Raw genomic sequence first — 21,264 nt, 5'->3', positions numbered from 1 at the left:
GAACATGCATACATATATCACACCCCAAGGGAATTAATAATTAAAGGCAAACACCAGTCACACATGAGATTTGATAATCATTGAATGGTAGTTAAGGATAGTTAATGCTTCAAGTTCTTTTTTTTTCTTCAATACAAAATTATTATATCTTTGTCAGATCTTTAGAAGTATTCAAAAATATGTTACATACTAAAATTTTTATTATACACACCTTTGTCCTGATTTTAATTTAGAATTATTTTTTTTAATTAATTAATTTGTTTATTTAGTTTTGGGTGCGTTGGGTCTTCATTGCCGCGTGCGGGCTTTCTCTAGTTGCGGTGAGCAGGGGCTACTCTTCGTTGTGGTGTGCGGGCTTCTCATTGCGGTGGCTTCTCTTGTTGCGGACCACGGGCTCTAGGGCACGCAGGCTTCAGTAGTTTTGGCACACAGGCTCAGCAGTTATGGCTCGCGGGCTCTAGAGCGCAGGCTCAGTAGTTGTGACGCACGGGCTTAGTTGCTCTGCAACATGTGGGATCTTCCCGGACCAAGGCTCGAACCCGTGTCCCCTGCGTTGGCAGGTGGATTCTTAACCCCTGAGCCACCAGGGAAGCCCTAGAATTCTTTTATACCTTTGTCTTAGAATGAGAGTGTCAACCAGTGTCGCCCCCACCCCCCAAAAAATGAGTTCACAAGGAAATATGTCAATTGACATACCAATATGAGCTACATATATAATTTAAAATTTTACAGTTCCCACACTAAAACCAAGTAAAAAATTAATTTTAGTAATGTATTTTATGAAACATATCTAAAATATTATCAACATGTAACAAATAAAAATTATTCAGAAGATATTTCATATCTGTTTTCTTATTGAGTCTTTAAAATCTAGTGTGTATTTTTTACATTCAGTGCACCTCATTTTGGACTAGCCACATTTTAAATGCTTAGTGAGTACCTTATTGGACAGTACAGACTGTAGTAGAATCACCTGTTGTTGCTTATTAAAAATTCAGATTTCTGAATCTTCCCTGACACTTGCTGAATCAGAATTTCTGAGGAAGAGTCTAGTGATCAGAAATTTTTAAAAAACTCCAGCTGATTCTTCTGCATGTTAACATTTAAGAACCATTTTACTTCTAAGAATGGTGAATGATTAATCTCTTCCCACCTCCTCTCTCTCTCTATCTGTCTCTCTCTCTCTCTCTCACACACACACACACACACACACACACACACACACGCACACACACGCACATGCACATACACACACTGTTAATCTTGGTTAATTACTATCTTCCTGGTAAAAGGAGTAAATTCTCTTTCTTCTATCACCCCTTCCGTAAATATATGGTGCTGAAAAACGTGTGTTTTCCACAATGATAAGAAAAGACAAGTAGGGCTTCCCTGGTGGTGCAGTGGTTAAGAATCCGCCTGCCAGTGCAGGGACACGGGATGGAGCCCTGGTCCAGGAATATCCCACACGCTGCAGAGCAACTAAACCCATGCACCACAAATACTGAGCCTGCGCTCTAGAGCCCGCGAGCCACAACTGCTGAGGCTGCATGCCACAACTACTGAAGCCCGCGTGCCTAGAGCCCGTGCTCCGCAACAAGAGAAGCCACTGCAATGAGAAGCCCACGCACCGCAATGAAGAGTAGCCCCCTCTCACCACAACTAGAAAAAGCCCACGAGCAGCAGCAAAGAGCCAACGCAGCCAAAAATAAAATAAATTAATTTTAAAAAAAGACAAGTAATGTGACACTTTATAAATAAAAGGAATGCTAACATATTAATATCTTAAGTCAGCCTGAATAATTTAATAATTTATGAGTCCACTTTATATTTTCAAAATGTAAATCATACATTTTTTGTTATAAGAATACATGAGTCATTAGATAACTTCATTGGACTGCTTTTATATTTTAACTCCAAAGAATTCAGTTATGAGAGAATAGGCATCATAGCACAGTGCTGGCTAAGAACCTGGGACGTGAGATCAGATAGATCTAGGTCCAAGGTCCAGCTCTATGGTGTGTCCTTGGACAATATGTTTAATATTTCTGTGCTTAGGTGTTCTTGTTTGTAAAATGGGAATGATGAGTGTTCTGATAGCATAGGTATGATCGGAACAAAGAATGGGATAAAATGAAGTAAGGCTCAGTACTTAATATGGTGTGGTTCTTGTATGGTTAACACACCATCTTTTCATGCCAGTCAACGAGAAAATAAACCTTAAAGTTCCTTACGCACATATTTATTTTTTTGAACTATATTTGTTGGCAGAACTAATTCACCTGTTTTTATTGAAAGAGTTCAAAGTTTGAGAATGTCTGCTAGGCAAGAGCAACATTTTGGCCATGCATAGCTGCCACTGATCCTGAAGTTGAGCAATTCTGTTCTAGTTAATTGGTGGCTACTCAAAGGGATTTACAGTGAACACAGATAATTTAACAGGCACAAGTTATTAGATTCCTCCCTTTTTTCGAGTTAAAGCATTTTCAGTCAGTTTTATACTTAAGGGTTGAGAAAACTTTACTCACTACTTCCTGAATGAGTTTGGGACACTCGGGGAATTGGTAAGGGTGGCATACGAATCCCCAGAAGTGACAAATGGCAGTGAAAGTGAAAGAAAAGTGTTTAAAATATTAATATCTCAAAAGGATCATTCAAGCCCTTTTCTAGAGGCAGGTAACTTTTTACACAGCTCCTATTAGTGAAGCAGGTACAAACTGAATTCTTGTGTTAAATGTGTTTACTTTTGCCCTGAAATATAGTAATACAGAGAGTGTGTTTCAGTTAAAAGGAACCCTGGAGCAAAAATGTGTTACACTCAGGGGTAGAAGCAGAGTGTATCATTATCTCATAGGTACAGTAGTCAAGATAATGAACAGCTAAGAAGACTGGACAATGGTAGGTGAAGGATGACTTGTCATGGAACTGTCGATAGAATCTGAGCTCCCTTTCCTTTAGAAGGTGCCATCCAATTGCGGGGATGTACTGAGTAGCTGAAGGAAAAAAATAAAATAAAAGTAGCCTGATAGTACTTAGTAATTTTAAGCCTGATTTAGTATTTTGACATTATTACCAAAAGCCTTAAATCAATGATTTCAGTGTTTAATTCCTCTTATTCTATGAGTTGATGGTCTGGGTTTATCAAGTTTATCAAGACTATTGCCTTGACCTTGAAACAGAAATTCCTCAAGGATTCTTCCTTTGAGGGTTTTTTTTGTTCTTGTTGTTCTTTAGTATGGAGTGGAAGATTTGAATAAGGTTTGGAATTCTGTCACTGGTGAGGGGCATTAGGATACTTTATAAGTTATAATGAGAGATGGGCTGAAGATGTATTGGGTTGGCATAAACATGGATTGCTACTGAACTGAGTCCAAGAGTAAGCATCCTCATTGCATAAAAGCTAGATAACATATGGGCCAAAAGAATCAGGTTGGATTTCAAATGAAAATTTCACTAATGCTATAAATCCAAGAAGGTATGTTATAGAAAAAAATCTATGTCTGGTGATAGATGGGATCAAGGAACAGTAAATATAAATATTTTTGGTTTATTTATTCATTCATTCAACCTCTATTGGATACCCACTTCATGCCAGGTGTTGTTCTAGGTGTTCTAGGTCCTGGGACAGGGGAATGACAGGCAAGTCCTCTGCTCCCATGTAGGGAGATGGATAAGAGGTGGATAAACAAATGAACACAGTGATTTCACATCGCAATAAATGAGATGAGGAAAATAGAACAGAGCATTATGGGAGAGCACCTGGGGGTCCAGGACAGCTGCTCAATAACAATCTCTCTGGAGAGAAAGTATTTTCAATCAAGAGGGAAAGGAAGCTAGAAGAAGGGAGATCTAAATGGATTCGAGTCTAAATAGAGGAAGGATGCAGGAATAAGCTGCCGTGTTTCTGGCTTCCTCTTTAGTGCTTAAATTCAACCTCCTTCACCTAAACAATCAGAGCCCTACCTAGGCATAGCTGTTAAGGTCTTTTTGGTTAAGTCTAGTGGTTTCTTCCTTCCCAAATCTTCTAGAAATGTCCAAATTGACAGACACATTATAAATTGCTGGAAAGTTGCCCAGGGCTTTTTCACTCACTTTAGTTCTTGTATAAGAATCGTTCTGCCCTCGTAATACTAGACAGTCTTCTGCCTCTTCCTAGAGCCACCCATTGAGCCACCCAAAAATAAAATCTTGTGTCTTACAGATTCTGTGTATACCAAGCACCCAGTGCCAGGTACACAGTAGATACTATATAAATACCTTCTGCATAAAAGAAAGAATCGTCAAGAAAGTCTCAAAAAGTCAAGCTGTTAGTTCCTGAATATACTTCCAGGAGTTGTCAAGCTCAAGGTCTAGGATCGATTTCAAAAGAGCAAGGAAATTTTAAAATTCCTGGGTCTTAGCTTTAGAGACTCTTATTCAGTGGATCTGGAGTGATACCTGTGCATCTGATTTTTTTTTCTTTTTTTTCTTTTCCAAGTTCTCCAGTTGAATTCTTATCAGTAAGCAGTTTCGTGAGTGCTATCAGACTTAGAGAGGGAGACGGGGGAGAAACAAAGATTTACTCTTTCCAGGCTTCCTGGACTTTTGTTGTTGTTTTAGTAAGTGGTGTATTTGAATTGGAGCCAACGATCAAGATTGTTCTTATTGTGTTTAAGAATATAGCAGATAAAGGTAAATTTTGTTGTTTAAATTCAAAATTCAGAAAGCAAATGGGGCAAGATACAGGTCTTTTCTTTTGAAATATGCTCAGTCTGCCTGTCTGTACCAGCCCCCAACCCTACGATGAAATCAGTTCTTTTAATAGGCAGAAAGTTACACAAATTGAACCGTGTTCAGTTGTTTCGATATTCACATACTGAAAGCTTTGGATACTTAGGACTTTAGATTAGAATTCAACTTTTCCCCCTATTAAGTGCCAGCCAGGCGAGTTGCATTAATGACTGTGGTTATGTTTGAATGTAAATGGGGGACATCTGGCGATATCAGGAGATCAAACGCTGGGAGTCTGCATGATGATTCTCATCTGTTTGTCACCCAGCAGGTGTAATGGATGGCAGGCATGTGGGCTCTTTGCCCAAGTTAATGTACAGACCTAATCTATCGAGGAGAGAAGTTTTCCTTTGCAATTTTAAAGCGTCACAGCTCAAGATAGGTGTATGGGGAGGGTGTTGAGGGGGAGCAGGGTGGATATTTCCTATTGCACCCATTTCTTTAGTAAAATCGCCGCTTTCTAGCCTACAGGCATTTCCCTTGTCCCGTTTCAACAAACTTCCACAGCCCAATTTGTTATTCAAAAATTTATGGAAAATGTATGTTAAAGTGAAAAGGGTATATTGTACAGAAGAGGGAAGCAGCTTGTAAGCATATCATTATGTGTGAGCGATGGGGCCCGCAGATGGCACTTCTCCTCAGAAACGAGAGTGGTGCCAAAAGCTGAACTCTAAACACGTTTAAATCACATATCTTTCCTTAAAAATGGAGTATTTTGGAAGGAAAAGCAGATGTATTTAAGTACACAAGTGGTATTCTTTTGTTCCTCATATAATAGAGCCCTTTATAAAAGTCGTTGCCTTCTAAGTGTGCAGTAAGCCTTTGATTCCTCAAATTCGCCAGAGGATTTAGTGGCAGTGCATGGCTCAGTTCTTAATAGGATTAACCACTGAGGTAGTACCTTACTAGGAGAACGACTCTTCAAGTCTCCTTACAGCTACTGAAAATTAAAGGATTTGTTTTGATGACTGTGTTCAGCGCTAACAGCAAACCTTTGTTTTGTACATTAGAAATAATAACAAAAAATTATCATGACATACGGGCTTCTTATTTTAATTGAAAATAAATTTAGTTCTTAGACTGTGCCAATCTTAAATTAAGGGGAGGGTAGGCAAAGAGACAAAGGCATTTATTTGCTACTTAATATGATTTTCTGGGAATATATATATATATTTTTTAATCATTTTTGTTTTTTAATTAATTTTTTTTAAAGGAGATGTTGGGGGTAGGAGTTTATTAATTAATTAATTTATTTTTGCTGTGTTGGGTCTTCATTTCTATGCGAGGGCTTTCTCTAGTTGTGGCAAGCGGGGGGCCACTCTTCATCGTGGTGCATGGGCCTCTCACTATTGTGGCCTCTCTTATTGCAGAGCACAGGCTCCAGACGCGCAGGCTCAGTAGTTGTGGCTCACGGGCCTAGTTGCTCCGCGGCATGTGGGATCCTCCCAGACCAGGGCTCGAACCCGTGTCCCCTGCATTAGCAGGCAGATTCTCAACCACTGTGCCACCAGGGAAGCCCAATTTATTTATTTTTTATTAAAAAAAAATTTTTTTTTTTTGGCTGCATTGTGTCTCCATTGCTGTGCACAGACTTTCTCTAGTTGCGGCGAGCGGGGGCTGCTCTTTGTTGTGGTGCGCGGGCTTCTCATTGCGGTGGCTTCTCTTGCCGCGGAGCACGGGCTCTAGGTGTGAAGGCTTCAGTAGTTGTGGCACGCCAGCTCAGTAGTTGTGTTTTACGGGCTCTAGAAGGCAGGCTCAGTAGTTGTGGTGCACGGGCTTAGTTCCTCCGTGCATGTGGGATCTTCCCGAACCAGAGCTTGAACATGTGTCCCCTGCTTTAGCAGGTGGATTCTTAACCACTGCACCACCAGGGCAGCCCTATAATTTTTAATACAGTAATCCTGCTGATTTCTTGTTTGGGGTGTGTTTATATTTATTCTTCTCAGAGAATTTATATTTTAAAGGGTACAGTTCATGTTGGTGAGATGAACATGGTAAATAACCAGTTCATTTTTATCTCTTCTTCTGGAAGAATGGCATATTCCTTCCACTAGCACCTTATATAATGAGTGTTTTAGCTCTGAAATTAATGGTGACTGGGTATCCTTAATTTTTATTGGTGCCATTAGATCTGACAGCAGTGTGATTATAATAGGCATTATTTGTATTAAAAACTTTAGAACATAACATTTTAATATTCTCACAGCTTCATCTGTTTAGTGATTGTACTTTTAGAAAATATAAAAGTATAATTATATCTATATGACAGTTCGGATATGGGATTTTTAATTTTCAAAATATCGCAAACATGTTATTTCCAAATTTCTCTATCTCCTTTTTCCTCTCTTATTCAGAAATAGTGAACATAGAGTAAATCTCTTCCAATTGTAGAGGCCTATAATGAGTTGATGTGTATGTGTGTGTGAGAGAAAATATGTGTATGTGTTTGTTTGTACCCATGTATGAGTAGTGTGCCTGAAGGGGAGAAACGTGAATTTTTTTTTTTTAAATGCAATTTCATTATTTTCATGTAACTAAAAGTAAAACATAGTGATGGCTGATAAAATGTTGGTAAATAGAAGTCCACTGGCAGCTATTCTTAATGCAAAAATATGAATCAATTATGATTTTTAGTAAACTGATCATTTCAAACTGAGTGCAGTTAAAGCAAATTTAAAGGTGCTTCAGAAGTTTTTGTTCACAGACTGGATAGCTGTATTGATTGTGTTAATTTTTGTGAAAAATTTCCTACTCTGTCTTTACTGTCAAAAATTATCATAGACCAGCCCTGGTCAGTGTTCATGTATTTGGAAACGAAATTCCTTAAGCTTTTTTCTTTGGCTTCTTTTGTAGCTTTATAGCATGTGGTGGAATGATGTGCCTATTTGTATTCTACAGTTATTCTGTATTCCAGGTCAGGCTCTCACCAAGGATGACTGTGTGTTGATGTAAAGTTTTAGGTGGTAGGCTGACTTGATACATTGTTGGCTTACTCACTTGAATAACCCTCCCTGGGTGGTGAGAATGCAGGGCCACGAGTGAGCAGAAAAGGAGTTCAGCTGTCTCTATATCAGGGAATTAATACTATGAACAGCTAAGTAACCCTTTGAGGGTGTCCGTGGGAGATAGTTGAGGGGATCAGATTAACAAATTAAATAGTTTGCTCATAAACAAGGGTTAAATATGTTGATTACTTTATAATGAGACCACCTGAGTAGTCTGAGACATCAGGTGAAAAGAGATGGCTACCATACACAAAGATCAAACTCTTTTTCTGATTTCAAAAGCATTCTTATTCCGTGGGTTAGTTGTCCATCTATCCCTATTTAAAAATAGATGATAATTTTATAAATGTGTGTTTGTGTTTCAATGCAAATCCAATGCCCCAGAATGTTTCAGCGTAAATCAATTCTAAGCAATGTCTTTTGTCAAGTTTTTATTTTTCCCTAAAGATTTCAAAATTTCTCTGAAGGACCCACGTACATTCCTCAACATAAAAGAAATAATCATCAAGGGATTCACAGGGACCTACAGGTTTCTGCTTGAACCAGTTTGTCTCCGAATACAGTATATTGTATCCTAAAGCTTTTGAGAAAATAAAAACAGTCCTTATATGATCGAGTCCTCTTTTGATTGCACTCTGGGCCTCCATATGAATGCTCTTTTAAATACTTTAGCAAAAGCAAATGAACCTCAACTATCTATGAATTAATTATAATTAGTGCCTGATTTAATGTTTTCTTTTGCATTCCTTTTTATATGTATCCCTCTGAAACAAACATTATTCTAGGCTGCAGTACACAATTATTAGTTCAGGTTGAAGTGATTCTGTATAAAATTGGCTTCATATTTATTCATTCAAAAAATGAGCAGGGAGAGAGTGAATATTTTATAAAACTCCAGTAATGTCTCTATCAAAAAACTCTGGGGCTTCCCTGGTGGCGCAGTGGTTGAGAGTCCGCCTGCCGATGCAGGGGACACGGGTTCGTGCCCCGGTCCGGGAAGATCCCATATGCCGCGGAGCCGCTGGGCCTGTGAGCAGTGGCCGCTGAGCCTGCGCGTCCGGAGCCTGTGCTCTGCAACGGGAGAGGCCACAACAGTGAGAGGCCCGCGTACTGCAAAAACAAACAAACAAACAAACAGAAACTCTGAAGCAAAATAAGGTTCGACCCTTTCAAAAGTGCTTAAAGAATTGGTATTACACGGGGTATCTTTTTAAAGTTTTGTCGATTATTTTTTTTCTTTTTATTGAAACTGTTGAACATGAGCTTTGGATCACATATTCTGCATTTGAAAGTTGAAAATATGATTGTGTTTTGACTGGTTTGGTGCATCTCTATGATAGAAACCACATATTCTGAGCAAAATTATGCCAGAATTTGACAGGTTATTGTGGAAATCTCTGTGTGGGAGAGAAGATGATTTAAATTAATTGAAATGTTATCCTAAAGCATGAACATTTCAGAGATTCCATACAGTGAGAAAAGGAGACTTCTTTGGTCAGAAGTGGTTTTGGAGGGAATAAAACATATTATAAAAATAGATATTATTCTAAGCATACCTTCTTGTTATTACGTGTGATATCGGTCAGAGCCACCAATGATCGTGCTCTGCTAATTAACCTCTAACGTTTACTTGACAGTTCTGTAATCTATTTGTCACAGCCTTCAGGTCCTTAGGGGGGCTTCAGGGACCTCTGGAGGTTTTGAAATGTTTTCTCGGGGCTTTCTCCTCTTCAGATCTAACTTAGCCAGCTTGGAGATATCGATGAATTTCAAATAGCATTTGTGTTGAGGCCGCTCTCTTGCTCCACTGTACAAATTTACCATTAAAAGCAAATAAAATATGAGCTCCCCCTCCCTCCCCTGAAGCCCGAGGAGCCCGCACCACCACCGCACATTGGCCTAATGCTCGCCTCATGACAAAAGAAGTGAGATGCATTGAACAGCCATAACTATATTAGAGACTTCTTTGCAAAAATCAGTGTAATGTTTTAAGTTGTTCATATTTAATAGCTTTGCTATTTATGTGACTTTTGATGTGTCTTTCTAATGCATATGACTAGGTGGCAAGATTTCACGGGTTGGCTTGCAGCTCACACTTTTAGGCACCTTCCTCTGTGTCTGACACAGGTCCTTAAACAGCCTTAGTGCCCAGCCACAAGCATGCATACATGAATACAAGGACCTGTATCCCTCGTTAACTACTGACATCGTCTTGGGAATGGCCCTGTGCAATAGAAATATAATGCAAACCCCATATGTTATCTTAAATGTTCTAATAGGCACATGAAAAGTGGTTAAAAGAAGCTGGTGAAATTAATTATGTGAATGTATTTTATTTAACTCAATATATTCAGCATTATCTTTTCAATGTGTACTAACCAATATAAAAATATTATTGAGTTAGTTTACATTTTTATATTAAATCTGTGAAATCACATGTGTGTTTTCCATTTACAGCACATGTCATTGCAGACTAGCCACATTTTAAGTGCTCAATAGCCAATAAGTAGCCATATGTGGCTGGTGGCTACTCTGTTGGACAACATAGATCTAGAGCTCAAAGTAATATCTGATATATGATCAATTAAGTATTTGTCAAATTAATGCATGAATGTCACTAGTTGACTGGTTTTAGTATATCTAGGTCAATTAATACTTCTCTACCTCATAAAATTATTTTATTGCAGGTCCAAATGCCTCATTATCAAATTTCCTTATTGAGTAGTAGAGAGATCTTCTATTTGGACTTAGAATATTCCATTTTTGAATAAGGCTGAAGTTTCTAAACATTTATGTGAATCGTAGAAAGCAAAATAACTTGAGTGTTCTGAAATTCATTTGAATTCATTATTTCATTTTCTTCTGCCGTGTGGAATGAAATTCATATGCTCGTATTTTTATGTTTATGAAATATTTTTATTCATTAGAAAGAAGTCAATTAATTTGCATTTACTAATCTCCCATTCCTCACATTGTAATATCATTCTCTTTATATCTCAAGGGAAAATTGTTCATATTTCTTTTAAGCCTATAAACTTAATTTCCATTAAGGGAACTGGTAGTTTGAATGAAGATAACAACATATTGTAAGTTTTACTCCTATTGTCTGGCTTTTTATAGGCTTGTCTGTATCATTTTGTTTTGTGGCATTTTGCGTAAAATACGTAGTCTGGTATTTGTTTAATTTTTCTGATATGTTTAATGGTGGAAAAGTCTATCTGAAAGATGCAAACTAAGGCATTCCTAAATTATTCCCCAAATGTCAATAATATTTAATTAATTTAAATTACTCATTTTTTAATACTTCTAAAAGAATATCTAGAATTCTCAAATTTCCTATAAACATTAAATGAAAACTTAAAATAATTTGATTGAATCAACAGTGGACCCAGATTAACTGCCGTCAGTAATCTAGAATATGTATTTCTGTTAGACAAAAGGGCTTGGAATAAAAATACATAGATGGCATTTTCCTGTTTATGCACAATTTTGTGTATTCCATGTGAATTTATTTATAAAGAGAAGTCTAGGAGGGTGCTCAACAACATGTAAGCAGCAGTTATCACCGGCTAATGTGCTTTTTTTTTTGTTTTTAACTCGGAGTATAGTTGCTTTACACTGCTCCATCAGTTTGATGTGCTTTTTTTTTTTTTTTTGCGGTACGCGGGCCTCTCACTGTTGTGGCCTCTCCTGCTGTGGAGCACAGGCCCCAGATGCGCAGGCTCAGCGGCCATGGCTCACGGACCCAGCCGCTCCACGGCATGTGGGATCTTCCCGGACCGGGGCACGAACCCGCGTCCCCTGCATTGGCAGGCGGACTCTCAACCACTGCGCCACCAGGGAAGCCCTTGATGGGCTTTTGAATGACATTTACTGTCTTTGTTTTTTATTTATTTATTTATTTTTTATAGCACCAAATTCAATAAATATTTATTGAGTAGCTATTATGTATTTTTTTTTACATCTCTATTGGAGTATAATTGCTTTACAAAGGTGTGTTAGTTTCTGCTTTATAACAAAGTGAATCAGTTATACATATACACATGTTCCCATATCTCTTCCCTCTGGCATCTCCCTCCCTCCCACTCTCCCTCCCTATCCCACCCCTCCAGGTGGTCACAAAGCAACCAGCTGATCTCCCTATGCTATGTGGCTGCTTCCCACTAGTTATCTACCTTACGTTTGGTAGTGTATATATGTCCATGCCTCTCTCTCACTTTGTCACAGCTTACCCTTCCCCCTCCGCATATCCTCAAGTCCATTCTCTAGTAGGTCTGCGTCTTACCCCTAGGTTCTTCACGACATTTTTTTTTCTTAAATTCCATATATATGTGTTAGCATACGGTATTTGTCTTTCTCTTTCTGACTTACTTCACTCTGTATGACAGACTCTAGGTCTATCCACCTCATTACAAATAGCTCAATTTCGTTTCTTTTTATGGCTGAGTAATATTCCATTGTATATATGTGCCACATCTTCTTTATCCATTCATCCGACGACGGGCACTTAGGTTGTTTCCATCTCCGGGCTATTGTAAATAGAGCTGCAATGAACATTTTGGTACATGACTCTTTCTGAATTCTGGTTTCCTCAGGGTATATACCTAGTAGTGGGATTGCTGGGTCATATGGTAGTTCTATTTGTAGTTTTTTAAGGAACCTCCATACTGTTCTCCATAGTGGCTGAACCAATTCACATTCCCACCAGCAGTGCAAGAGTGTTCCCTTTTCTCCACACCCTCTCCAGCATTTATTGTTTCTAGATTTTTTGATGATGGCCATTCTGACTGGTGTGAGATGATATCTCATTGTAGTTTTGATTTGCATTTCTCTAATGATTAATGATGTTGAGCATTCTTTCATGTGTTTGTTGGCAGTCTGTATATCTTCTTTGGAGAAATGTCTATTTAGGTCTTCTGCCCATTTTTGGATTGGGTTGTTTATTTTTTTGTTATTGAGCTGCATGAGCTGCCTGTAAATTTTAGAGATTAATCCTTTGTCAGTTGATTCATTTGCAAATATTTTCTCCCATTCTGAGGGCTGTCTTTTGGTCTTGTTTATGGTTTCCTTTGCTGTGCAAAAGCTTTGAAGTTTCATTAGGTCCCATTTGTTTATTTTTGTTTTTATCTCCATTACTCTAGGAGATGGGTCAAGAAGGATCTTGCTGTGATTTATGTCATAGAGTGTTCTGCCTATGTTTTCCTCTAAGAGTTTGATAGTTTCTGGCCTTACATTTAGGTCTTTAATCCATTTTGAGCTTATTTTTGTGTATGGTGTTAGGGAGTGATCTAATCTCATACTTTTACATGTACCTGTCCAATTTTCCCAGCACCACTTATTGAAGAGGCTGTCCTTTCTCCACTGTATATTCCTGCCACCTTTATCAAAGATAAGGTGACCATATGTGCATGGGTTTATCTCTGGGCTTTCTATCCTATTCCATTGATCTATCTTTCTGTTTTTGTGCCAGTACCATACTGTCTTGATTACTGTAGCTTTGTAGTATAGTCTGAAGTCAGGCAGCCTGATTCCTCCAGCTCCATTTTTTGTTCTCAAGATTGCTTTGGCTATTCGGGGTCTTTTGTGTTTCCATACAAATTGTGAAATTTTTTGTTCTAGTTCTGTGAAAAATGCCAGTGGTAGTTTGATAGAGATTGCATTGAATCTGTAAATTGCCTTGGGTAGTAGAGTCATTTTCACAATGTTGGTTCTTCCAATCCAAGAACATGGTATATCTCTCCATCTATTTGTATCATCTTTAATTTCTTTCATTAGTGTCTTATAATTTTCTGCATACAGGTCTTTTGTCTCCTTAGGTAGGTTTATTCCTAGATATTTTATTCTTTTTGTTGCAGTGGTAAATGAGAGTGTTTTCTTTATTTTACTTTCAGATTTTTCATCATTAGTGTATAGAAATGCCAGAGACTTCTGTGCATTAATTTTGTATCCTGCTACTTAACCAAATTCATTGATTAGCTCTAGTAGTTTTCTGGTAGCATCTTTAGGATTCTCTATGTATAGTATCATGTCATCTCCAAACAGTGACAGTTTTACTTCTTATTTTCTGATTTGAATTCCTTTTATTTCCTTTTCTTCTCTGATTGCTGTGGCTAAAACTTCCAAAACTATGTTGAATAAGAGTGGTGAGAGTGGGCAACCTTGTCTTGTTCCTGAACTTAGTGGAAATGCTTTCAGTTTTTCACCATTGAGGACGATGTTGGCTGTGGTTTTGTCATATATGGTCTTTATTATGCTGAGGAAAGTTCCCTCTAAGCCTATTTTCTGCAGGGTTATTATCATAAATGGGTGTTGAATTTTGTCGAAAGCTTTCTCTGCATCTATTGAGATGATCATATGGTTTTTCTCCTTCAATTTGTTAATATGGTGTATCACGTTGATTGATTTGCATATATTGAAGAATCCTTGCATTCCTGGAATAAACCCCACTTGATCATGATGTGTGATCTGTTTAATGTACTGTTGGATTCTGTTTGCTAGTATTTTGTTGAGCATTTTTGCATCTATGTTCATCAGTGATATTGGCCTATAGTTTTCTTCCTTTGTGACATCCTTGTCTGGTTTTGGTATCAGGGTGATGGTGGCCTCGTAGAATGAGTTTGGGAGTGTTCCTCCCCCTGCTTTATTTTGGAAGAGTTTGAGAAGGATAGGTGTTAGCTCTTCTCTAAATGTTTGATAGAATTCGCCTGTGGGGGCTTCCCTGGTGGCACAGTGGTTGAGGGTCCGCCTGCCGATGCAGGGGACTCGGGTTCGTGCCCCACTCCGGGAGGATCCCACATGTATTTCTTCCTGATTCAGTCTTGGCAGGTTGTGCATTTCTAAGAATTTGTCCATTTCTTCCAGATTGTCCATTTTATTGGCATAGAGTTGCTTGTAGTAATCCCTCATGATTTTTTTTATTTCTGCAGTGTCAGTTGTTACTTCTCCTTTTTCATTTCTAATTCTATTGATTTGAGTCTTCTCCCTTTTTTTCTTGATGAGTCTGGCTAATGGTTTATCTGTTTTGTGTATCTTCTCAAAGAACCAGCTTTTAGTTTTATTGATCTTTGCTATCGTTTCCTTCATTTCTTTTTCATTTATTTCTGATCTGATATTTATGATTTCTTTCCTTCTGCTAACTTTGGGGTTTTTTTGTTCTTCTTTCTCTAATTGCTTTCGGTGCCAGGTTAGGTTGTTTATTCCCGATGTTTCCTGTTTCTTAAGGTGGGGTTGTATTGCTCTAAACTTCCCTCTTAGAACTGCTTTTGCTGCATCCCATAGATTTTGGGTCATCGTGTCTCCATTGTCATTTGTTTCTAGGTATTTTTTTATTTCCTCTTTGATTTCTTCAGTGATCACTTCGTTATTAAGTAGTGTATTGTTTAGCTTCCATGTGTTTGTATTTTTTACAGATCTTTTCCTGTAATTGATATCTAGTCTCATAGTGTTGTGGTCGGAAAAGATACTTGATACAATTTCAGTTTTCTTAAATTTACCAAGGCTTGATTTGTGACCCAAGATATGCTCTATCCTGGAGAATGTTCCATGAGCACTGGAGAATAATGTGTATTCTGTTGTTTTTGGATGGAATGTCCTATAAATATCAATTAAGTCCATCTTGTTTAATGTATCATTTGAAGCTTGTGTTTCCTTATTTATTTTCATTTTGTATGACCTGTCCATTGGTGAAAGTGGGGTGTTAAAGTCCCCTACTATGAATGTGTTACTGTTTATTTCCCCTTTTATGACTGTTAGTATTTGTCTTATATATTGAGGTGCTCCTATGTTGGGTACATAAATATTTACAATTGTTATATCTTCTTGGATCGATCCCTTGATCATTATGTAGTGTCCTTCTTTGTCTCTTCTAATAGTCTTTATTTTATAGTCTATTTTGTCTGATATGAGAATTGCTACTCCAGCTTTCTTTTGGTTTCCATTTGCATGAAATAACTTTTTACATCCCCTTACTTTCAGTCTGTATGTGTCTCTAGGTCTGAAGTGGGTCTCTTGTAGACAGCATATATATGGGTCTTGGTTTTGTATCCATTCAGCCAATCTGTGTCTCTTGGTGGGAGCATTTAGTCCATTTACATTTAAGGTAATTATCGATATGTATGTTCCTATTCCCATTTTCTTAATTGTTTTGGGTTCATTATTGTATGTCTTTTCCTTCTCTTGTGTTTCTTGCCTAGAGAAGTTCCTTTAGCATTTGTTGTAAAGCTGGTTTGGTGGTGCTGAACTCTCGCAGCTTTTGCTCGTCTGTAAAGGTTTTAATTTCTCCATCAAATCTGAATGAGATCCTTGCTGGGTAGAGTAATCTTGGTTGCAGGTTTTTCTCCTTCATCACTTTAAATATGTCCTGCAGGTTTTTCTCCTTCATCACTTTAAATATGTCCTGCTAGTCCCTTGGTTTTGGTTGCAGATTTTTCTCCTTCATCACTTTAAATATGTCCTGTCAGTCCCTTCTGGCTTTCAGAGTTTCTGCTGAAAGATCAGCTGTTAACCTTATGGGGATTCCTTTGTATGTTATTTGTTGTTTTTCCCTTGCTGCTTTTAACATGTTTTCTTTGTATTTAATTTTTGACAGTTTGATTAATATGTGTCTTGGCATGTTTCTCCTTGGAATAATCCTCTTTGGGACTCTCTGTGCTTCCTGGACTTGATTAACTATTCCCTTTTCCATATTAGGGAAGTTTTCAACTATAATCTCTTCAAATATTTTCTCAGTCCCTTTCTTTTTCTCTTCTTCTTCTGAAACCCCTATTATTCCAATGTTGGTGCATTTAATGTTGTCCCAGAGGTCTCTGAGACTGTCCTCTGTTCTTTTCATTCTTTTTTCTTTATTCTGCTCTGCAGTAGTTATTTCCACTATTTTATCTTCCAGGTCACTTATCTGTTCTTCTGCCTCAGTTATTCTGCTATTGATCCCATCTAGAGTATTTTTAATTTCATTTATTGTGTTGTTGATCATTGTTTGTTTCATCTTTAGTTCTTCTGGGTCCTTGTTAAATGTTTCCTGCATTTTGTCTCTTCTTTTTCCAAGATTTTGGATCATCTTTACTATCATTATTCTGAATTCTTTTTCAGGTAGACTGCCTATTTCCTCTTCATTTATTTGGTCTGGTGGGTTTTTAATCTTGCTCCTTCATCTGCTGTGTGTTTTTCTGTCTTCTCATTTTGCTCATCTTACTGTGTTTGGGGTCTCCTTTTTGCAGGCTGCAGGTTCGTAGTTCCCGTTGTTTTTGGTGTCTGTCCCCTTTGGCTAAGGTTGGTTCAGTGGGTTGTGTAGGCCTCCCGGTGGAGGGGACTAGTGCCTGTGTTCTGGTGGATGTGGCTGGATCTTGTCTTTCTGGTGGGCAGGTCCACGTCTGGTGGTGTGTTTTGGGGTGTCTGTGGACATATTATGATTTTAGGCAGCCTCTCTGCTAATGGGTGGGGTTGTGTTCCTGTCTTGCTAGTTGTTTGGCGTAGGGTGTCCAGCACTGTAGCTTGCTGGTCATTGAGTGAAGCTGGCTGCTGGTGTTGAGATGGAGATCTCTGGGAGATTTTTGCCGTTTGATATTATGTGGACCTGGGAGGTCTCTTGTGGACCAGTGTTCTGAAGTGGGCTCTCCCACCTCAGAGGCACAGCACTGACTCCTGGCTGCAGCACCAAGAGCCTTTCGGCCACATGGCTCAGAATAAAAGGGAGAAAAAGTAGAAAGAAAGAATTAGTAGAAGTAGAAAGAACGAAAGGGAGGGAGGAAGAAAGGAGCGAAGGAAGGAAAAACAGAAAGAAAGAATATATAGTAAAATAAAATAAAGTAAGATAAAATATAATAAGGTTATTAAAATAAAAAAATAATTATTAAGAGAAAAAAAATTAAAAAGAAACAACAAATAAAACAGACGGATAGAACCCTAGGAGAAATGGTGGAAGCAAAGCTATACAGACAAAATCTGACACAGAAGCATACACATACACACTCACAAAAAGAGGAAAAGGGGAAAAAATCATAAATCTTGCTCTCAAAGTCCACCTCCTCAATTGGGATGATTCGTTGTCTAAAGGAGGGAAGGAAGAAAAGAAAGAAAGAAAGGAAGGAAGAAAGAGAGGAAGGAAGGAAGGAAGGAAGGAAGGAAGAAAGAAGATAAAGTAAAATAAAATACAGTTATTAAAAATAATTATTGGGCTTCCCTGGTGGCGCAGTGCTTGAGAGTCCGCCTGCCGATGCAGGGGACGCGGGTTCGTGCCCTGTTTCGGGAGGATCCCACGTGCCGCGGAGCGGCTGGGCCCGTGAGCCATGGCCGCTGGGCCTGCGCGTCCGGAGCCTGTGCTCCGCAAATGGGAGGGGCCACGGCAGTGAGAGGCCCGCATAACGCAAGGAAAAAAATAAATAAATAAATAAATAATTATTAAGGAAAAAAAACAAAAAATGGATGGATAGAACCCTCGGACAAATGGTGGAAGCAAAGCAAATTTCACACAGAAGCATACACATACACACAAAACGAGGAAAAGGGGAAACAATCATAAATCTTGCTCCCAAAGTCCACCTCCTTAATTTGGGATGATTCGTTGTCTCTTCATGTATTCCACAAATGCAGGGTACATGAAGTTGGTTGTGCAGCTTTAATCTGCTGCTTCTGAGGCTGCTGGGAGAGATTTCCCTTTCTCTTCTTTGTTCTCACAGCTCCCAAGGGCTCAGCTTTGGATTTGGCCCCGCCTCTGCGTGTAGGTCGCCGGAGGGCGTCTGTTCTTCGCTCAGAGAGGACAGGGTTAAAGGAGCCGCTGATGCGGGCGCTCTGGCTCACTCAGGCCGGGGGAGGGAGGGGCACGGAGTGCGGGGTGAGCCTGCGGTGGCAGAGGCCTGCGTGACGGTGCACTAGCCTGAGGCGCCCTGTGCATTCTGCTGGGGAAGTTGTCCCTGGATCCCAGTACCCTGGCTGTGGTGGGCTGCACAGGCTCCCTGGAAGGGGGGTGTGGATAGTGACCTGTGCTCGCACACAGTACTCTTGGTGGTGGCAGCAGCAGCCTTAGCATCTCATGCCCGTCTCTGGGGTCCGTGCTTTCAGCCGCGGCTCGCGCCCGTCTCTGGAGCTCCTTTAAGCAGCGCTCATAATCCTCTCTCCTCGCACACCAGGAAACAAAGAGGGAAGAAAAAGTCTCTTGCCTCTTCGGCAGGTCCAGACTTTTCCCCGGACTCCCTCCTGCTAGCCGTGGCGCACTAACCCCCTGCAGGCTGTGTTCACGACGCCAACCCCAGTTCTCTCCCAGCACTCCGACCGAAGCCCGAGCCTCAGCTCCCAGCCCCGCCCGCCCGGGCTGGTGAGTGTTGGTCGGCACCGATCCTCTGTGCGGGAATCTCTCCTCTTTGCCCTCCACACCCCTGTTGCTGCTCTCTCCTCCGTGGCTCCGAAGCTTCCCCCCTCCGCCATCCGCAGTCTCCGCCCGCGAAGGGGCTTCTAGCGTGTGGAAACCTTTCCTCCTTCACGGCTCCCTCCCACTAGTGCAGGTTCCATCCCTATTCTTTTGTCTCTGTTTATTCTTTTTTCTTTTGCCCTACCCAGGTACGTGGGGGGTTTCTTGCCTTTTGGGAGGTCTGAGGTCTTCTGCCAGCGTTCAGTAGGTGTTCTGTAGGAGTTGTTCCACGTGTAGATGTATTTCTGGTGTATCTGTGGGGAGGAAGGTGATCTCTGCGTCTTACTCTTCCGCCATCTTCCCGGAAGGCTCTGTCTTTGTTTTCATTTAACTGTACCTTTTTTTTAACAATGATACTATAAAAGAATATTCAAAAATAAATTTGAAACTATAGATTTCATTGTAGTTACATGAAGTCTATAAAATCTAACAAAAATTTATATTTTAGAAAAAAAATTACAGTTTGGGTTGGGTTAGTTTCATTATAAGTTAATTAATAAGATTTAATTTCAATCAATATATGCATTATCTGACATATCAGTGTAGACGGAAACCTAATAAATAACAACATTTGGTAAATGTATTGCCTTAAAGCATGCATCATTTGTTACTGAATATTTGATAAATGAACTATACTGGTCAAAAAATCATTTCCATTTATCCAACTGACAAATATTCATAATGCATATAATATGAGGTAAATTTGATACTTCAGAAAGCAGATTTTTATGTAATTCTACTTCACTAATAAAAAATAATAATAGCTAACATTTAGTATGTACCAGTCATTAAGTGAATTATCTATGTAATCTTTACAACAACCCTGTAAATTAGATATTGTTATTATCCCTATTTTACCCGGGAGGAGTCTAAGGAACATAGAGGTTTGAAATTTGTCTTGGAATCCATGGCTATTGTGTCTTTGTCACATGTTAAACCCAAGCAGTTTAACTGTAGAGGCAAGAGATTTATTAATCATTATGCTGTATTAAATATACTATGTACACTGACCATGCCTGTTTTTATTTTACATTCTAGCAACAGGCTTTTAAATTTATAGTTAACATGATTTGAAGTAACAAAGCCAGTAACATATCTCTTGCCTAAAATTAACTGTCTTGTTGTTATAGAAAATTCCTAACTTCTCTTTAAAATAAATTTGTGATCTAGCTGAAACAAATATTTGACTTAAGTGCAGGCTTATTTACAGGTCCAAAGATGAAGGTCAGTGACCTGTTCAAGGCTGTACAACTAGTCCATGGGAAAGCATACAAGCTCCATGTGTTTCTACTGTTGAGGCTTACTTTTATGACTTGGTACTATTCCTAATTATAAAAATAAGTTTTAGATTCAACCCATTAGTGAATCTTCAAAATATTCTCTCAATTTTATTTAGTAATAAAATTGTTAAATTGTGGCTCTTATTAGCATTAAAAAACTAATATTCAAGAGAGATTAAAGGATCAGAACTGCACAAGTGAGTAAACAGACTTGATTATAAGGACACCTAATTATTACAAGGTAGGATATAATTAAGTGCTGAAGTTGTACAATATAAAGACAATAAAGGCTGCGGAGTTTCTAAGGAGGAAATCAAAGAACTGTATTGCTTTGCTGGGCTGTGATTGCCAGGTTGAAAACTTGGAATAAAAAACAAAATAAAAACAAAGCAAGTTGACACAAGGTCTTATAATTCTGTCTAGTCTTGTCAGTTTGTCTTTTTTTTTTTTTTTTTTTTGTGGTACGCGGGCCTCTCACTGCTGCGCCCTCTCCCACTGCGGAGCACAGGCTCCAGACGCGCAGGCCCAGCGGCCATGGCTCACGGGCCCAGCCGCTCCGCGGCACGTGGGAATCCTCCCGGACCAGGGCACGAACCCGCCTCCCCTGCATCGGCAGGCGGACCCTCAACCACGGCGCCACCAGGGAAGCCCCTTGTCAGTTTGTCTTTTAAAGACACATAGTTTTGATCAGACAATTCTAATTCTGTCATTTCCTTATAATCAGACTATCAATGTACCAAAATAAGCAAGATAGCAGAGCAAGGAAAGCAGAAATTGCGATGAACATTTGTTTTATGCCTGCTGTGTTCTA

This window comes from Lipotes vexillifer, unplaced genomic scaffold (assembly GCF_000442215.2).
Source record: "Lipotes vexillifer unplaced genomic scaffold, Lipotes_vexillifer_v1.1 scaffold506, whole genome shotgun sequence".
NCBI lineage: Eukaryota > Metazoa > Chordata > Mammalia > Artiodactyla > Lipotidae > Lipotes > Lipotes vexillifer.
This window is presented reverse-complemented; position numbering follows the sequence as displayed.